Raw genomic sequence first — 13350 nt, forward strand, 5'->3', positions numbered from 1 at the left:
GTGTAGTTCCTACCAGCCGTTTGTTGTAGTTCTTAAAAAGTGATTTCTTTAAAAGCAAATATCTTCCTTTGCTCTGAACTTTGAGTGTTGTAACTCTGCAGATGTTGTTTATGATCAAACACAACATTACACACACTAACTACAGTTAGACAACACAACATTACACACTAACTACAGTTAGAAAACACAACATTACACACTAACTACAGTTAGAAAAGTCAAATCACAATCAACCACCCCTTTAAAGGTGCGTATGTAAGAATGACAACTAGTGGTCGAAATAGGTACTGCAGTCCAAACTCAAAATATGAGAGAGTGTTGTTTCTCTTGCCCCGCCTCCTCAGACTCGATGCTCACGCGGGTCGCCAGATCGAGGACCCAACAGGAGCGAGCGCAATTCGCTAGGTGTACAACAATGGAAATATAATTTCCGGGTTATCTGCGGTGAGCTGGACCACTTCCGGCCACTGCTTCCGTCGATAGCGCTCTCTAGCTTCCTTGACCAGCCGTCCAGCGTACTGTCCGAGACGTCCGAGCGCACAATGTATTGTAGGACTCCGCTTAGGCAGGCCAAATGTAGTTTGTCCAAGGACATTTTAATTTGGCATTAACAGTTTTACTGACTTAAGGCGAGACACGGCAGGCAAAAACGTTTTTTTTTTCACTGTCAATTTGGAGATTTTGGGCTATTTGTCTTCAATAACATGTCTTCTTTCAGACTTGTGGTGAAAAAAAGTCCAAAATACACATTTAGGTCTTTATTTTACTACACTGTCTGTGTGCGTCTGTAGATTTCTCCGAAATTCAACAAAAGTTGCCGTCCTGAATCATCCGCTGCTCCGCGATCTCTCTCTGTCTCCTGTCATCTCACACACCGCTGGAAAGCTCTCTCTCTCCTGTACAATGCTGTCAGATCAAAATATGATCATTTCCTTTTAATCAGCAACCAATCGTGAAAGAACAATGGGCATTTAACTCTAAAAGCGAAATCTCATTGGCTGATGTCAATGTCTGACAGCGTGATTGGTTCAGATGCATCACGTGACGCGCTCTGACACTCAGATGTGTGTGTTTGACTGTTTTTCTGCTCAGTTGAAGGCCATAAATGCTGTGTTTATAAGTTTTGATGTGATTTAGGTGGTTTGTATTGTTGTTGGTAATGATTTGATGAGATATTGTGTCAGTAAATAGTTGTTTCCACTAAAAAAGTATGATTTTTTACATTACAAATCTTTAAATGCCTTTTTCTCAAAATGAGTTTTTTGTCATCCTCCAGTAGAAACATCTCAGCCGATGTACACCAAACTCTCCAGTTACACACTTAGCAGTATTCTGAAGATATGTTCAGAGGGATTTGTTAATAAATCATTCCTGGCCTGATTTATGTGACATTTTAATCAAAACAATATGGCGAAAATAAATTTTTTAAGGCTATGGACAGTATATTTAGATTTCCTAGATAATAAAGCATATATCCTGAAATCCCTCTGAACATCTTTCTTCATCTTGTGTGTAATCAAAATGAAAGAAGAATTTTGCACCTGGCTTTATCATATGTTCAGATCTATCCCGTGAAAATATATGCAAAATTGTGCATATTTAATGAGATCATGCCTAATTTGCATAATTAAACATACAAATTTCAAAAACTTGTAATACATTTTTTTTATGAACTTGTGTAAGTAATCAACTGAGGAAGTTTCATGGTGATATCTATTATTTTAAAATTGTACCCTATTAGCCTGTAGTGTCTCGCCTTTAAAGGAACTTCGCTGTATTATGCTGGAGTAACGTTCACAAATGGGACTTCAGCGCGAGACTACAGCTAGCCGTCTCAAACACTACTTAGGTGAATTTAAACAATGGCTAAGTTGCTAAACGCATCTTGTTCTCATGTAAGGACCTTGTTCATGTTGGACAGACATTTTAATGGCATGTTGTGTCTGTTAAGAGGCACACACACTCTTTATGAATATGCCCCATAACTGCCGTTAGCTGAGTGAGCTCTGGGCATTAGCGGTAGCAGCTCCGCGTTGCAAACACCAATCCGGTTTGTTTTTTTCTATAGACAGAACTCACAAAGGTATAACGATCAAGATTAACTTAAAAATTGCTCGGAGTTCTCATTTAACAGCCAAATTCCCCGAACACATCCATCTATAAAGTCTTTATCATATTCTGAATTAAGAAATCATTATAATGCAGTCAAAGATAATTTACAGGGAACATACCCACTAAACATCAGACGTCTATTGGACAGGCAGATCATGTCTATATTGCGTCAGTCGGTCCAAGACCAATTTTTGACCTTTATTTAACGTGCAATCTAGGTCTGCTATTTGGACATCTAACCATGACCCCACCTGGACGTCAATATAATGTTCAATATTTGAACGCCGGAATAGGTAATTTTCTGGGTGTTATGTGGACGTCTAAGACAGGTGCAGGAAATTTACATGATTAATATATAATATTTTTTTATTTACAAATATCAACATTGTTGTTATCAACAAGATTAATACATATGAATACAGATTAATAATAATTATTTAAGATCATTTTCCAAAAACTCCATTTGATTGTCTCAGCATCAGGTGATAACTGACGCAGTTTAATATAGTTTTCCTGTAGCTCGAACAGTAGAGCATTGGTGCTTGCAACACAAGATCATGGGTTCGATTCCCAGGGAAAGCAAGAACTGATAGGAATATAACTGTGTAAAGCAATGTAACCCAGCAAACACGCGACGTCTGTTTGACGTTCAGATCATCTCCGTATAACGTCCGTCAGTTCAGAACCACTTTTGTACGTCCTGTGGACGTGCAAAACAGGTTCAAAATTTGAACGTCTGACTAGGACCCCCTATAGACGTCTGTGGACGTGCGAAACTGGTTCAATATCTGAACGTCTATTTAGGACCCCCTATGGACATCTGTGGACGTGCGAAACTGGTTCAATATCTGAACGTCTATTTAGGACCCCCTATGGACGTCTGTGGACGTGCGAAACTGGTTCAATATCTGAACGTCTGACTAGGGACTCTTTTGGACGTCTGTGGACGTGCGAAACTGGTTCAATATCTGAACGTCTGACTAGGGACTCTTTTGGACGTCTGTGGACGTGCGAAACTGGTTCAATATCTGAACGTCTGACTAGGGACACTTTTGGACGTCTGTGGACGTGCAAAACTGGTTCAATATCTGAACGTCTGACTAGGGACACTTTTGGACGTCTGTGGACGTGCGAAACTGGTTCAATATCTGAACGTCTGACTAGGGACACTTTTGGACGTCTGTGGACGTGCGAAACTGGTTCAATATCTGAACGTCTGACTAGGACCCCCTATGGACGTCTGTGGACGTGCAAAACTGGTTCAATATCTGAACATCTGACTAGGGACTCTTTTGGACGTCTGCGGACGTGCGAAACTGGTTCAATATCTGAACGTCTGACTAGGGACTCTTTTGGACGTCTGTGGACGTGCGAAACTGGTTCAATATCTGAACGTCTAACTAGGACCCCCTATGGACGTCTGTGGACGTGCAAAACTGGTTCAATATCTGAACATCTGACTAGGGACTCTTTTGGACGTCTGTGGACGTGCGAAACTGGTTCAATATCTGAACGTCTATTTAGGACCCCCCTATGGACGTCTGTGGACGTGCAAAACTGGTTCAATATCTGAACATCTGACTAGGGACTCTTTTGGACGTCTGTGGACGTGCGAAACTGGTTCAATATCTGAACGTCTAACTAGGACCCCCTATGGACGTCTGTGGACGTGCGAAACTGGTTCAATATCTGAACGTCTAACTAGGACCCCCCCTATGGACGTCTGTGGACGTGCAAAACTGGTTCAATATCTGAACATCTGACTAGGGACTCTTTTGGACGTCTGTGGACGTGCGAAACTGGTTCAATATCTGAACGTCTGACTAGGGACACTTTTGGACGTCTGTGGACGTGCAAAACTGGTTCAATATCTGAACGTCTAACTAGGGACTCTTTTCGACGTCTGTGGACGTGCAAAACTAGTTCAATATCTGAACGTCTGACTAGGGACTCTTTTGGACGTCTGTGGACGTGCGAAACTGGTTCAATATCTGAACGTCTGACTAGGGACTCTTTTCGACGTCTGTGGACATGCGAAACTGGTTCAATATCTGAACGTCTAACTAGGGACTCTTTTGGACGTCAGTGGACGTGCAAAACAGGTTCAAAATCTGAACATCTGACTAGGGACTCTTGTGGACGTCTGTGGACGTGCGAAACTGGTTCAATATCTGAACGTCTAACTAGGGACTCTTTTGGACGTCTGTGGACGTGCGAAACTGGTTCAATATCTGAACGTCTGACTAGGGACTCTTTTCGACGTCTGTGGACATGCGAAACTAGTTCAATATCTGAACGTCTGACTAGGGACTCTTTTGGACGTCTGTGGACGTGCGAAACTGGTTCAATATCTGAACGTCTGACTAGGGACTCTTTTCGACGTCTGTGGACATGCGAAACTGGTTCAATATCTGAACGTCTGACTAGGGACTCTTTTGGACGTCTGTGGACGTGCGAAACTGGTTCAATATCTGAACGTCTGACTAGGGACTCTTTTGGACGTCTGTGGACGTGCAAAACAGGTTCAAAATCTGAACATCTGACTAGGGACTCTTGTGGACGTCTGTGGACGTGCGAAACTGGTTCAATATCTGAACGTCTAACTAGGGACTCTTTTCGACGTCTGTGGACGTGCAAAACTGGTTCAATATCTGAACGTCTAACTAGGGACTCTTTTGGACGTATGTGGACGTGCGAAACTGGTTCAATATCTGAACGTCTAACTAGGGACTCTTTTGGACGTCTGTGGACGTGCGAAACTGGTTCAATATCTGAACGTCTAACTAGGGACTCTTTTGGACGTCTGTGGACGTGCGAAACTGGTTCAATATCTGAACGTCTAACTAGGACCCCCTATGGACGTCTGTGGACGTGCAAAACTGGTTCAATATCTGAACGTCTGACTAGGGACTCTTTGGGACGTCTGTGGACGTGCGAAACTGGTTCAATATCTGAACGTCTAACTAGGGACTCTTTTCGACGTCTGTGGACGTGCAAAACTGGTTCAATATCTGAACGTCTAACTAGGACCCCCTATGGACGTCTGTGGACGTGCAAAACTGGTTCAATATCTGAACATCTGACTAGGGACTCTTTTGGACGTCTGTGGACGTGCAAAACAGGTTCAAAATCTGAACGTCTGACTAGGTACTCTTGTGGACGTCTGTGGAATGAATCAATTATTTACAATTTCTTTAATTTATATGGATTAAGAAATGGAAACTGTGAAATTTCTGAAATATATTTATTTTGGAAGAATGTGTGCTCAAACTTGCACATTCAGTGCATGCACATTTCCAGCATTAAAAACAATTCAGTAGAATTACAACCTTGCACATATGGTTGAGCCCACAAAGGGCCTAAAATATTACAGATTTATATTGAAAATGTTGGAGTGGGATCATATGTGTATTTTTGTTTTTGTAAAAACTCCTAATTCAATGTTGATTTAGCACATATACTGCAGTTATGTCCTGGAGGACACAGAATCCTTTACGGATGAACAAATATAGCAAATATGTGTGAGATAGGGTTAGGGTTATGGTAACCATCCTACTTAAAAATATTTAAATATACCGCAAAGTAGGTAAATCAGAAGCTAAATCTATAATAATGAAAGAAGTTATGAGAATGTGTCAGGAACAATATAATAGAGGAAACATGAATACTGGTTTATGTAATAGTTGCAGGTACCTGATCAACAGAGCATTGTTATGCCTCCTTATCAAGAGGAAAATGTAGGGTTAGGGTTGTTAACCCTAGCACAAAATACAACAAAATTATACAGAAAGTTACAGGAAGTAGGAAGCTATAATCGATAATAAGAAAGAAGTTATGAGAATAGAGGGAATAGAGGAAGGGGTAGGGTATGCAGAAAGAGGAAACCATCACGATTTTGGTTAGGACACACTGCAAACTCTGCACCTGATCAGCAGTGTTGTGCAATAAATATGATAGCGGGCGGCAGTGGCTCAGGTTCATGCTACAAACCGGAAGGTTGGTGGTTCAATCCCCGGTTCCACCTGACCAAGTGTCGAGGTGTCCATGAGCAAGACACCTAACCCCAGCTGCTCCCGACGAGCTGGATGGCGCCTTGTATGGCTGACACCGCCGTCGGTGTATGAATGAATGGGTGAATGTGAGGCAACATGTAAAGCGCTTTGGAGGCCATTGGGTCTGTGAAAGCGCTATATAAATGCAGTCCATTTACCGTTTACCATAGCAGTAGTCAAGAGAAAAATTTAGGACATGCATGAGAGACTTGCATATTGCAACACTTGCATTAAGCGCTAGCACTTGCAGTCTTCAGTGTCACATGATACTTCAGAAATCAGTATAATATGATGATTTGATGCTCAAGAAACATTTATGATCAATGTTGAAAACAGTTATTTTTTTTTCATGATAGAAAGTTCAAAAGAACAGCATTTATCTGAAATTGAAAGCTTTTGTAACATTAAACACTACCCTTCAAAAGTTTGGGGTCAGTAAGAATTTTAATTTTATTTTTGGGAGAAATAAATAAAATAAATCAATACTTTATTCATCAAGGATGTTAAACTGATCAAACGTTACAGTAAAGACATTTATAATGTTAGAAAATATTTTAAATAAATGCTGTTCTTTTGAACTTTCTATTCATCAAAGAATTTGGAAAAAAAATTGTACACAACTGTTTTCAACATTTAAAATAATAATGAATGTTTTTTGAGCATTCATCAGCATATTATAATGATTTCTGAATCATGTGACATTGAAGTGACTGATGCTTTTTTTATTTATTGTTTTTTTTTTTATAAAATAAATGCAGTCTTGGTGAGCAGAAAAGACTTATTTTAAAAACATAAAAAAATGTATCGATCTAAAACTTTTGACCTGTAAAATATATAAAACTGTATATATATAAATATATTAAGAAAATATTATTATGAAAATTATTATTTTCTTCATAATAATAACAATAGCATAAGCATGATCATTCATAAACTGGGGGTGGCACGGTGGCATCGTGGCGCCGCGTGGCGCACTGACTAAAACAGTTTGCGACCATAGTTTGCGACCATTTTGCGACAACCGTTAGAGGAAAAAACCAAAGAAGAAGAATCGCCACGATATACGCCAACACCGCAACGTCACCTGAAAGGTATCAAGCGAGGCTGCAGACACGGTGATATCCAGAGACTCTGCTTTTATTGAACAAAATCAGGTAGGTACAAAAAAAAACATTAATTTGATATGTTATTCAGTTGACATCAGATGAAGTGAATTAAGTCACGCCTCTTAATACCTTGAAATACTTCTTAAAACGTAGGCATTTTGCGCGGGGTCGACAAACGCGCCGGCGTTGCATAAGTTACAGACTTAAGAAATGTGAGAAAAAATTACAAATTTATCGAAACAAAACTTTGTGCTTAAACATAATTCTGACCCTCCGTTAACTTTTTTTCTGGAGCACGTGTCTAATCTTAAACAAAACTCAGCAAACAGAGGCATATATCTTTATAATATAAGTGTCTATTTTTAAATGATCGAATTCAAAACTAATATAAATATTTTCTGTTTATGTAATCTGTATAAAAAGAGAGATGTCTGTCGTTCTCTCATCTGCTAACGTTAATTGTAGGCCTAACGTTAATATGTGAACACGTGAAGAGCACGCGCTTTTCAAGCAAATGTTCTGAGGCAATCCATGAAAACCTGTCAATGTCCACATCAGCTCGATAAAACATATCAAATTTAATCAGATTTATGTACTTTATGTCGTCTTGTGACGATATAAGAATGTTAATCTTGGAAAAATCGACCTCAGAAGTGGATTATTTTCACTTCGAGGAGAATTGGATCCAGCTGTGAATAGTAAGTTATTCTTATGTATGTGCTAAATTGTTCTAATCGCTATATGAAATAATGTCTGAAAAACAGCAAAATTAGTGTTTAAATATTTAAATGTCGTGATTTTATATGTATTTGTAAGCAACGTATAACTGCAAATTAAAATGTAACGTTATATGCTCTAAAAAAAAAATTATAATCTATCCAAAACTAGTAAACGAAAATTGTCTAACGTTAAACATATTTGTCAAAAATAGACAAATAGTTTTGGATAGATCATACATTTTTTACTGTAAACTAGACTAAATATATAGTATTTTGTCAAAAATAAAGTAGGTAACTTTATGTTGAATTATCAACTGATGTTAGTGTTTGTTCCAATTCAAATCCTTTGAAATATGTATGATGATAAAACGTATATTTTTACAAAGAAAGATTACGCTTGAACTATTGTTAAAATTTTAATTTTTTTGACTTATATGTGAAAACTTTAATAAAATGGCAAAACATTTATATTATAAACAAAATCTTGCCCATTAAATTATTTTTTTATTGTGTTTTATTAGTGACGAATTTGGGGAGAGAATAAATATTCCCAAAGTTTCTGAAAATACAGTATGAGAATTAACTGTGTCCTCTTAGCTAAGATGTGCTGAAATACTCTTAGAAAAAGTCTTAAATGTTGGACTGATATGCCCATTAATTTTAAGAGTTTATCCTAAATTGGCACATTTTTAGTCATAAGATATTTTTTTTAATACGGCCCCTGATCTGTATATTTCTGTATATAAAATAGTTGTAGAATTTGAAATATTCTTCTTTATCTCTTTTTTAGGTTGAAGCAATAAAGACAGAAAAAGAGGTAAGTTTATGTTGAAGCAGAAAACCTTTATCGTATGTTGTTCCTCAAACTAAATCAATTGTACTAGGAACTAGTTTGGTTTGAGCACAAACTAGGGCTGCTCGATTATGTAAAAAATCAATAACAATTATTTTGGTCAGTATTGAAACCACTATTATGAATCTCAAATACATTAAGGCCCAGTTCCAGGAATACACTAATGTTGTTGGTAGTACCAGTTTGCAACAATTATTAGTTAACCCTAAGTTGTTAACACTCCGGAATAGGGATGGGACAATTACCGTTTTCACTATAAACCACATTAAAATGTATTGACTGTTAGTAATATTGTTTAAAATTCAATTATCAGAGCCACGGGTCCAGGCAGAGCCACCAGATGGGACACAAGCAGTCCAGGCACAGCGATTTGTCTAAAGAAGGTATTCCTCCGAATGCAATTCACCGTGGCAAGAGTGTAAATGTTCTAAAGTAGCAGCCATGTCATAGTGCATATTTTTAACAACTGGTTTTAAGATTCTTAGCTTCATGGTTGACCTTAATTTATTCTCTATCAAGTATCATCATGGCTAAAAGTATATTGGTCTTTTTGCACTGACTGCTGAGTACAGCAGAGGCACACAACTTGCTACAAGAGCAATGTTCATATTACGAACAATAATGTAATAGACACATTTCGTCTTTCAGATTATGACACGCCCATCCAAAGATCCTCTGGGAGGTCTTTCTCAGAGCAATCCTCTGCACATGAAGCCAGTACAGGGCCTTGTAGTGACCTACGATTTCCAATGTTCATGGCAAGAAAGTACTGAAGTGTTAGAGCTGGTATCAAAAACTATAAAAATGAATTGAACAGGACATACAGCATTAGCAGGTCTAACTTTGAACATCTGTTTAAGGATAACACTAGCATAATTTTCTAATTGGCTTCTTGTCAGCAGTTTAAACCGACATGTAGACTTTTACATATGTGGTACTTTTTGTTTTCAGAATTTCAAAAAAAAGTTTTGACAAAGCTAGTTGACATCCACCTCGAGGTGAGAAGGCTGGGGAGAAGCGAGCCTCCCCTGTCGTCTGCCCACATCGAGCAGCTAGAAACGATGGACCAGTTTAAAAGAGAGGAGGAACGCCTCAAAGATAAAGATGCCTTTGACTCCCTGGTATGCACAATCTAGAAGTGATATAATTTTATGCACCATTTAATTTATAAATATTATTCTGTGGTATATAAGTCAGAACTTGTTATAGGTTATTATTTTTCTAACATGTCAGGAATGTTACACCCTCTCTTTAAAGGAACACTCCGACTTTTTGGGACTTTAGCTTATTCACCTTATCCCCCAGAGTTAGATAAGTCCATACATACCTTTTTCATCTCCGTGCGTGCTATAAGTCTGTTTGACGCACCCACCGCTAGCCTAGCTTAGCACAAAGACTGGATGTAAATGGTTGCAGCTAGCATACTAATCCAAATAAGTGACAAAATAACTCTTTCCTATTTACATGTTGTGATTTGTATAGTCACAGAGTGTACAAAAAACAAAGTCATATGAGACACAGACATATTTTAACCGTATAAATACTGGGAACTATATTCTCTGAAGGCGAAGCACTGCTACTTGGGCGGAGTGATAACCGCAGCGCACCTGAGACGCGCTCTGAACGAACTCTGCTCCTCACCACGGCGCGTCTCAGGTGCGCTGTGGTTATCACTCCGCCCAAGTAGCAGTGCTTCGCCTTCAGAGAATATAGTTCCCAGTATTTATACGGTTAAAATATGTCTGTGTCTCATGTGACTTTGTTTTTCAAATCACAACATGTAAATAGGAAAGAGTTATTTTGTCACTTATTTGGATTAGTATGCTAGCTGCAACCATTTACATCCAGTCTTTGTGCTAAGCTAGGCTAGCGGTGGGTGCGTCAAACAGACTTATAGCACGCACGGAGATGAAAAGGGTATGTATGGACTTATCTAACTCTGGGGGATAAGTTGAATAGGCTAATGTCCCACAAAGTCGGAGTGTTCCTTTAAAGGTGCTTCAACTCAGCAGAATTGGAGGGAGAGATCTGAGAGATGGAATACATAAAATTTTAGACAGGTATTTTTAACAAGATCCCTACATATAGGAACATGTTACACGCAGAACACAAAACGCGTTACATTTATTGTCACAGTTTGCTGGTCGACGGAGGATGTGACGCATCTTAACCAACTTATACTATACACTTTATTCACTAGACCACTGTCCGAAACAAGAAAGCTGTGGAAAAATAGAAAAAGCTCCAGAAAACTGCATTGACTGCCATTTTCATATTTCATAAAAAAAAGTTAAACAAATGTAAGTTGCCTCTGTCATCCGCCCATATAGTGCAGCTGGAGACAATGGAGGAGATTAAATGCTTATTAATTATCTGAAATGCAATCATGAGTCCTCAAAGAAACTTGATGTGTAAGGTATAAAGAGGAGGGGATTTCACAAGTGCAAGGACAGGAAAGTATGTCATTGGAGCTATAAAATGGTCAACTCTGTTGTTTTCTGGAATCGATTAAACAGAACCACATTTCTTTAGTCTACTCTTGGCACTCACCCATGCTACAGTTCCTGTAGATTACCACACACGTGTCATTTCTAAATAGTGAATTTGTTTCCTCAGGCTCTTCACCAACCGGCTAATGTCGAGTTTTAACATGAAGGGGAAGGGGAAGAAGCAAAAACTGCCTCTAGAATCAACCAAAACATTTGAAGCAATTAAAGGTACACATCAGTTTCCCACGTCATTTAAGTTTAACACTAACTCACTTGTTTTCACTACCTCAACATATTCTAGTGTCAGTGTTAGCAAAAATATTGCAGTCTTACACCTTCCTAACATACAGCGAAGCGAGTTTACAGAACCAATCTTCAGTCAGGTGTATGCTGCCATATACCACACCAGTCACCATGGGTCTGTGCAGTATTGCCACTTAGTTGATATTTGACAGGAGGAATAAGGAACTTCTCAGCTGGTTGTTTTCACATAAAAAATATTGTATGTGAAGTCATTGCAATGTAACACTGGTTTTCTATATATATATAAAAATGTATATATTTTTTTGTTTTTGTTCAACTCTTGCAGTGGCTGTCTTGAAATGGGATGCAAATGCGACTGAGGCTACAATCAAGCTCCATGCCGCAGACCACCTAAAGCATGCGCCAGGGAGGGGGAGGGCACACAGGGGTTTAAATATTCTATAATTTAGGGGATATTATTATAATTGTTTTGTTCACTTGCCGTTTAAATAATTAAATTAATTGTATTTATTTATCAGCCTGTTCAGCGCTGAGAAGAATGGGAGGGGGAGGGCATACAGGGGTGGTGAAATTTTGTGTAGTTAAGGGAAAATTCTATATATTTTTGTTCACTTGCTTTGTTCATTGTTTCAAATTTGTTTTAGTAATCAGCCTGTTCAGATTTTTTTTTTAAATCATTAAAGATGTAAAAAAAATAAAATATTGGCATTTCAAACTATTTATTTATATTTTTGTCCTTTTTAATAGATCAGATGTCATTTATTTCCAATAAGGATACTAAAATGTATTTGCATATCAGGGGCGGGGATAGGTCATTTATTTACAATTTTAAAGCAGTAGTGCACACTGCTTTCACTATGACTCGAGTGAGTTTTATTGTATACCATGTGGTCATCCAACCTTGTAAACTGATGAAGGTCTGATGACCAAAACATGGTTTAATAAAGATAATAGGAGTAGAGGATAAGACAGGCCTCATTAACAATTAAAATAATACAGTTGATTTGTGACATCTGAAATCAAGAAATGTGTCAATTGTGTGAATGCCCTCAAGACATTTGTAGGTGACATTGAAATGACTTTTTTATTTAGAACCCTGTCAAGATGTTGGATGTCAATAATGATAATTTAAAAAGTTCAATGTGTACGTCAATAGTGAACGTTAAAAAGACGTTGCAAAAACGTTCATTCTGGCTCCTCAGTGGACGTCTTCTGAACGTTTACTTTTTATGTCATTTGGACGTCCATAGTTAACGTTGAAAAGACGTCTAAAAAAGACGTTCGTTCTGGCTCTTCAGTGGACGTCTTTTGAACGTTTACGTTTTATGTCACTTGGACGTAAACAGTGAACGTCAAAAAGACGTCTAAAAAAGACGTTGCAAAAACTTTCATTCTGGCTCATCAGTGGACGTCTTCTGAACGTTCACTTTTTATGTCACTTGGACGTCCATAGTTAACGTTCAAAAGACGTCTAGAAAAGACGTTCAAGCTGACTCTTCATTGGACGTCTTTTGAACGTTCACTTTTTATGTCACTTGGACGTCAACATTGAACGTCAAAGAGACGTCTAAAAAAGACGTTGCAAAAACTTTCATTCTGGCTACTCAGTGGACGTCTTCTGAACGTTCACTTTTTATGTCACTTGGACGTCCATAGTTAACGTTCAAAAGACGTCTAGAAAAGACGTTCAAGCTGACTCTTCATTGGACGTCTTTTGAACGTTCACTTTTTATGTCACTTGGACGTCAACATTGA

The 13350-nt window shown here is 38.3% G+C and overlaps 2 long non-coding RNA genes across 2 annotated transcripts; both read left to right on the forward strand.

Annotated features, from left to right (window-relative positions):
• Positions 1-7088: 7088 nt before the first annotated feature.
• LOC307002160 lies at positions 7089-9903 on the forward strand. The gene is made up of 4 exons (XR_013798428.1): positions 7089-7318; positions 8780-8806; positions 9156-9225; positions 9491-9903. It is a non-coding gene; the product is annotated as an uncharacterized lncRNA (long non-coding RNA).
• Positions 9904-9910: 7 nt separating this feature from the next.
• On the forward strand, positions 9911-12243 carry LOC307002161. Its single transcript, XR_013798429.1, has 3 exons — positions 9911-9963; positions 11459-11559; positions 11921-12243. It is a non-coding gene; the product is annotated as an uncharacterized lncRNA (long non-coding RNA).
• The last annotated feature ends 1107 nt before the right edge of the window (positions 12244-13350 follow it).

This window comes from Phoxinus phoxinus (genome assembly GCF_949152265.1).
Source record: "Phoxinus phoxinus genome assembly, chromosome: 7".
Lineage (NCBI taxonomy): Eukaryota > Metazoa > Chordata > Actinopteri > Cypriniformes > Leuciscidae > Phoxinus > Phoxinus phoxinus.